Source organism: Passer montanus, unplaced genomic scaffold, assembly GCF_014805655.1.
Source record: "Passer montanus isolate IOZ18808 unplaced genomic scaffold, ASM1480565v1 scaffold35, whole genome shotgun sequence".
Taxonomy (NCBI): Eukaryota; Metazoa; Chordata; class Aves; order Passeriformes; family Passeridae; genus Passer; species Passer montanus.
The window spans coordinates 2915472-2921635 of NW_024368263.1; positions in this window are offsets into that span (position 1 = coordinate 2915472).

The following is a 6164-nucleotide window of genomic DNA, read 5'->3' on the forward strand; positions in this document are numbered from 1 at the left end:
GCAAATCACGGTGGTGGTGCTCAGCACACTTTAATCCTTTGTCCAGTGTAGCTGGGCGCAGATAATGCAACTAATTCAAGTGCTTGTCTCTGTGGTGTGAATTAGCTGGATGACAGCCTAAAACCTCTCCCCGGCAACAGCAAACCTGCAAAAAAAGGCAGAAGCATAGCTCTTCTCTGTTCCCAGCTGCTCTGTCCAGCTTTTGAGTTTGTCCAGCAGATTCCTGGCTCCCCTCACATCTCCCTGGCTGCCTGCTTATGGGGGAGGACTCTCCATGGGGCTGCAGACCCCATGGCTTCCGTCCACCTTCTGCCCCAGGCTGCAGGACACCTTCTCCACTGGGCAGTCTGACCTGCACAGTCGCTGCAAGGACCCTGGGCATGTGCTGCAGGTGCCACACGACCTCCTCACTGCCTCCTCTCTGTCTCCTCTACACAGGTAAAGGAACAAGATTTTTCCAGCTCTGGCTTAGCCGGCTGTGCCACACGGAGCAACAGCAGCACAGCAAGCCCGGGAATTAACCCTTCCAAGGTATCGAGATAGGATGGATGGTGTGAAAGTGGAGGGCTGGTGAGTGTTGTCCTGCTCCTATGGGCTTGATGCTCTCAGGCAAACTGCTCCTGGTGTTGAGGAACGTGACAGGACTGGGACACCTGTGAAACACGGGCAGATTTTCACACACATGTGATCATCCCATCTTAGCAGGGTTGGGAATAGGATTGGAGTTCACAGCAATAGCCACACCTGAGTGCCTGTTGCAAACAGTGTGCTTTTGTTGGGAGCAGGTGAAGAGTGCAAAGGTGCTTCTCTCTACCAGCCTGTGGAGCACCTGAGGACGTGAGTGCCCTGGATAGGACACAAGGAACAACTGCCTGCTTCACTCTTTCTCTCCAGCCGCTCTCTGGCAGTCACTATCTGCCCTGATAAGCTAATCTCTCCTGTTCATATCTGAATGTTGTTTCTTCTTCCAGTGATCCCCAAGACATCAGCGTCCAAACCTTGGATTTCCCTGGCTGTTGTGGAGCTGCCCTGGTAGCTGTTGTTATGGCAGCAGACCAGGAGTGGTCACACAGTGACTCTCCCTTCTTCTGTGCCTCAGTTTCTCTCAGCTCTGATGGGGGACAAACAGCTGCTGGCATGAGGGCTCCTGGCTGCTCCCTGCAAGAACAGCTAGTCCTTTATGCCAAGAGACACAACAGCCTGGGGCATTTATGTAGCTCACCTCAAAGGAAGAGGTTTATATTTCACAAACTCAGGTTTATCTTATGCAAATAATGATATTTATAGTCTTCAGTAAGAGCTTGTAGCTGGGGCACCTCTGCAGGGAGATGAGCAGCCCACTTCTTCTCTGGAGTCACTGAAGAGGGAGATCCAGCCACAGGGTCCAGGAGGAAAGTCAGGAGTGTGGCTGGGGGGACACAGAACTACTGCCCAAAGCAATGGGGCTTGGAGGGGTGTTCAGAGACTGGGCAGTGCCTGCAGCTTGAGAGCAGGAATGGGAATGGAGGAGGGTTCTTGCACCTTCCTGCCAGCAAGCTCAGCCTCGGCATGCACTGGACACATATTTTATGAATGTCTAAAATAAGCTGCATGTACAGAAGCAAGATGTTTACTATAAACTGAGTGGGGTGATAAACTGCTTTTTGGGGTCACTCAGTGTCTGTTGAGGGTAGGAAAGCCAAGCACTTGTCTTGGTAAATTCCTTTATAAGTGACTTTTTAAGTACCTTTTCATCCTGAGACCATGGCTTGCTTTGCCATCCTCTTCCATGTAGCTTCTGTTATATCCCAGTTGACTTTTCCAAGGTCATCCAGTGAGGTGACAGCAGAGAACCCAGATTTAGCTCTGATTAAAGCATCAGCCCAAGTGGTGCAGCCTGGCCCAGTGCTACGGGCTTGTCTCTGCTGGATGTCCCTTGTCAGCAGCTCGTTGCAGCCCTCAGGGGACAGGCTGTGCCTGGGGCATGGTGGCAGTGCCTGCAAGTCCCCTGCCCTCTCCCTGTCCTTACCAACATGTTACAGCTTAGTAAACCACCCCTGAGCTCAGGAGCCTCAGCAGCAGCTTTGGGGCTTAAAAACTGGGTTTAGTGGTGGCCTTGGCAGTGCTGGGTTAACAGTTGGACTCAGTAATCTTAAAGGTATTTTCCAGCTTTTGGTTGGAAATGGTTCTGTGATTCTCTGTGGCCGGATACCAAAGTGCAAACGCCTCAGAGCTTGCAAATCACACTTGAGAAAGAGTTGAATTTGTTCCAGAGATCCAGATTAGCACATCCTCTGGCAGATTAATTCTTGCAGAGGAAGTGTGGGGGGTTGTTTGGTTTTGGGTTTTGTTTTTTGACTAAAGCAGGGAAATGAAGCGACCTTTCAGCAGTGGGATTGCAGAGTGCTTTGTGGCAGGGAGCTGTTCCTGCCCCAGGTTCAGTCACAAATTAAACTCTTGCTCTGATCCATCCCTGGAACGTAGACAGACCCAACAGAAACCGAGGTCTCAGAGCACCTGAAAACAGGTTCCTGAGGCTGGGACAGGATCTGAACAACCCTGGCAAAACCCCTTCAGACCAGCTCTGCTAGTACTGAGAAAATGGTGCTGTGCCAAGGATGGAGGAAGTGCTGGTTTGTCCTGCCTTTCCCAAGCAGTTCCCATAGCATCACTCCCACATCCTCCCCCTGCAAAAGGCATCAGGGTCCTGCCTGCACTAACTGGTCTGACCAAGCTCATCTGTGTCCTCCTCCTACACCCCTCCATCCTGTTTGTTCCCCACCTGCATTTAAGTCCAGATCCTTGCATGAATCACTTTTTGCTCAGTTTCACTGCTGCTTTCTGCTCTCCTGGGTTGACTTGGGGTCTGCCTGGCTGCTTTGTGCTCATTAATCACTGAAAGTGTGGGTGTAGGACCAGGTGAGAAATCACCCTTTTGGGACTAGGTTTAATGGCCACTAGCCAGTGCTGAGATAACACGACTTAGCCTGGAGATGGGAAATGAGAGCTGAGGAGGCAGCTGGCACCAGGGCATGCACTGACAGCTGCCATTGGCCTGCAGGAATCCAGCAAGCTGTGGCTTGTCCCTGCTCTTAATCCCCGTGGTGCATCTCTGGCTGTGGGTGGCTGCAGATGGTTTGTGTGCATGCTGGCCCTTGCCCTCCTGAGTGCCACCATCCCCTCTGCTCCCAGGTGTGCCAGGGCCTGTGCTTTGTGTACAAAGTGTGCTGCCAAGAAGGACAGCATTCCCTGAGGCAACGGGGGTCTGGAGATGAGTCTGAGGAAGACATTGTATGAGCTCATGGTGATGGTGGCTTTGGGAGGGGCTCTAGCTCGTGCTGTGTGACACCCTGACCTGCCACACTGCCCTGGGAGTGGACAGAGAGAGGGACCAGTGGTGGCATGGAGTATCTGAACAGATGGAGCCCTTTGCTAGGAATCTGGCTGAGGTTACTGAGGATATCTGGAAGCTGTGGGGGCTTTTCCTCCAGCAATTGCCTGCATTTGGGAAGATGGGGGACATGTTCCTGGGAAAACGAGGCTTTTCAAGAAATGAAGTTACTTTGTCATTAGCTGCAACAAAACTCCTTCAGCAGGTGAGGATGAGGCAGAGGAAGGGAGAAATGGGATGTGATGCAGCTGTGGGTAGTCTAGCCCTGCTGCAGGGCATCTCTTTTATAGATTGATATTTTGAGCCTGAGCAGAGGCTGAAGGTTCCCTCTAACAAGCTTTTAATTACTATTTGAATTGGCTTTTATTAATAAGGAATAAGGGACTCATTTGGAGCAGGATCAAAAGGAGTGTTTCCTTGTGTCTGACTGCTGGATCTGTGGAGCACGTGGAGGAGGTTGTGGAGGGTTGAAGGTGTTCATCCAGAAATTTTGGAGCATGGTTTTTAGGAAGCCAGCTGTTTTTTGGGCTCCAGCTATTGAGCTTTGGATCTTTAGCTCTGGGCAGGTGCTCTGCCATCCCAGCCAGGCCCTGCCCAGGTTTCCTGTCCTGCTCTGAGGAAAATATGTGCTGCTTAGAGGTCATAACAGGGTAGAAGAGAAGGCACAGCAACTTAGTGCTGACACTGGGGCTCTTCCTGCTCATACCCAGAGGGATCACAATCTTTAGTTTTGTGATTTCTGGAAAAGGAAAGGCAGGAACTCTTTATCCCAGTGGGAAGTGCAGGTCCCTGTGTGCCTTAGGGTTATATTTTCAGAGGGGTATGGAAATGGCAAAATGTGGCCTTGAGCCTTTGTTTCATGGGCAAATCCCTGTTGGTTTGGCAAATATGTCCCTCTTCTTCTTTCTTTTTACATGTTTCTTTGTATTAAAATTTTAGATAAAACCACACTGAAACATTAGGTAGAGGATGACCATTTATTGGTGTTTTCTATCTGTTTAGTGTAGAATCTGCCTGCTTTTCTAAGACATCTTGAACTCTGTGCCAAGGTTAAAGGCCTGTCTCCTTGCTTGGGTGCCCAAATGGTTTTCCTCATTTTTAGATGATGTAATTTGAATTCATCAAGATCACTGGTGCATGTTTTCCTGGCTGTGGTAAAGGACCTAGAATGCTGCCTAGAATGGCCCTGAGCTCAAGGATATTCTTGGTGACACAGAGACCAGTGGAGTTCTCAGCTCACTGATAAAACCTGAGGACTCTGTGCACTTCGCACTGCTGATAGATTCCCATCTGCTGAAATCTGGGAAACACCTAGGAGGGATGGAGGCCTCTAACAGGAAATAGTACCAGAAGGTCAAAAAGGCTTATCTTTTGAGATAAGCCTTTGCTCATCTGTTACACCACAATCTGAAGGTAATTACTAGGGCATTGCAACTCTTTTTTTACTGTGGTTTGGAGTAACCAATGTGTTTCTGCAGCCTGGAAAGCATGAGAGTATGTGGCAGTTATTTACCCATGTGAAACTTGGGTTAAACCATCAATAACTGCCTCAAAGCCAGATCTAGGTGGAAGGACATGGCCAAGGTCCTTGTTTCCCAAACAAGTTAGTAAGCTGGGTTGAAAATATCTGCAGGCTTCCTGTCTGCAGACAGATCTGGCTTGATGACTTTGTTCTGGGTGAGGGTGGCGGGTTAGTGAGGAATTGACCTTCGTCTGTGTGTGAGAGCCTGAGGCAGGGCAGACAAGCATGTGAAGGTGCAAGATGCACGTATGGCTGTGGCAGGACCTCTGCATCGCTGCATTTCACCCTCCCACGTGTGCAGAGGGGAAATGCAGCCTCACTTTCTACTGCATTTTGCTGGAGCCCCAGGCGAAGCAGTTGGATGCTGATAGGTGCCTGACGCTGCTAAAACCATTTCCTATCTTTAATGGCAATTACTATTTCCTCTTTGTCCACGGACACGAGCAGGCAGGCCAGAAAAACCAATTAATTAATTGTGTTCCAGGCAAAACTGTCAGGGGCAAGGTGAGCTGCCAGCTGGGGTGACTAATGGGAGTGTGGTGGGGAGGTGAGCACCAGCCCCAGGGAGCCTGGTGGGCCCTGGACACAGCCTAGGGGACAAGAGGGGGCCTGAGCCTCTCTTTTCAGAGGAAGATGTAAAATTGCTCCTTTTATGTGCTTTCCAATGCAGAAAAGTCTGATGAGGGGATTTTCAAGTCCCTCTGCTATAGCTTAGTGCATGCACTACCTACTGACTTTACTCTGGCTATCAGAAAATGTGATGTTTCATCACTCATCTTTCCCCCTGGCACCTGGCAAAGCCACCTGGAGAATTTTTTCCCCCTAGCTGTCTCTGGGGGTAGGAGGGACCAAATCCTCCTATGGGCAGGTAAAATCCCTTGGGTGCTTTTGTGGTGCCATTCACCTCCTGCCTCGGTGGTGGCACAGCCCTGTGGACAGAGCCCCTCACTGACAGGAGCTGCTTGTCCCTGGGGATGTGCCTTCACTGGGTATCCCACATCTTCTTGGGGCAACAGCACTGGGAGGCAGTCTGGAGTGCTCTGACCAGCCCAGACCAGAGCCAGGGCCCATGACCCTCTGCTGAGGTCAGTTCTGCTGCCAACCACCCCCCTTTCCCTTCTGCTGCTGCAGCAGCTCTAGAGCAGCCTGGCTTTGGCAACAGGGAGAGCTGGGCTTTGGGTTCCTGGCAGCAGCAGGACCAGCACATCAAGAGCTGATGTACAGGGTTGGGTTTTATTTTGGGTAAGTTAACACACGCTGCCAATCCTGCAC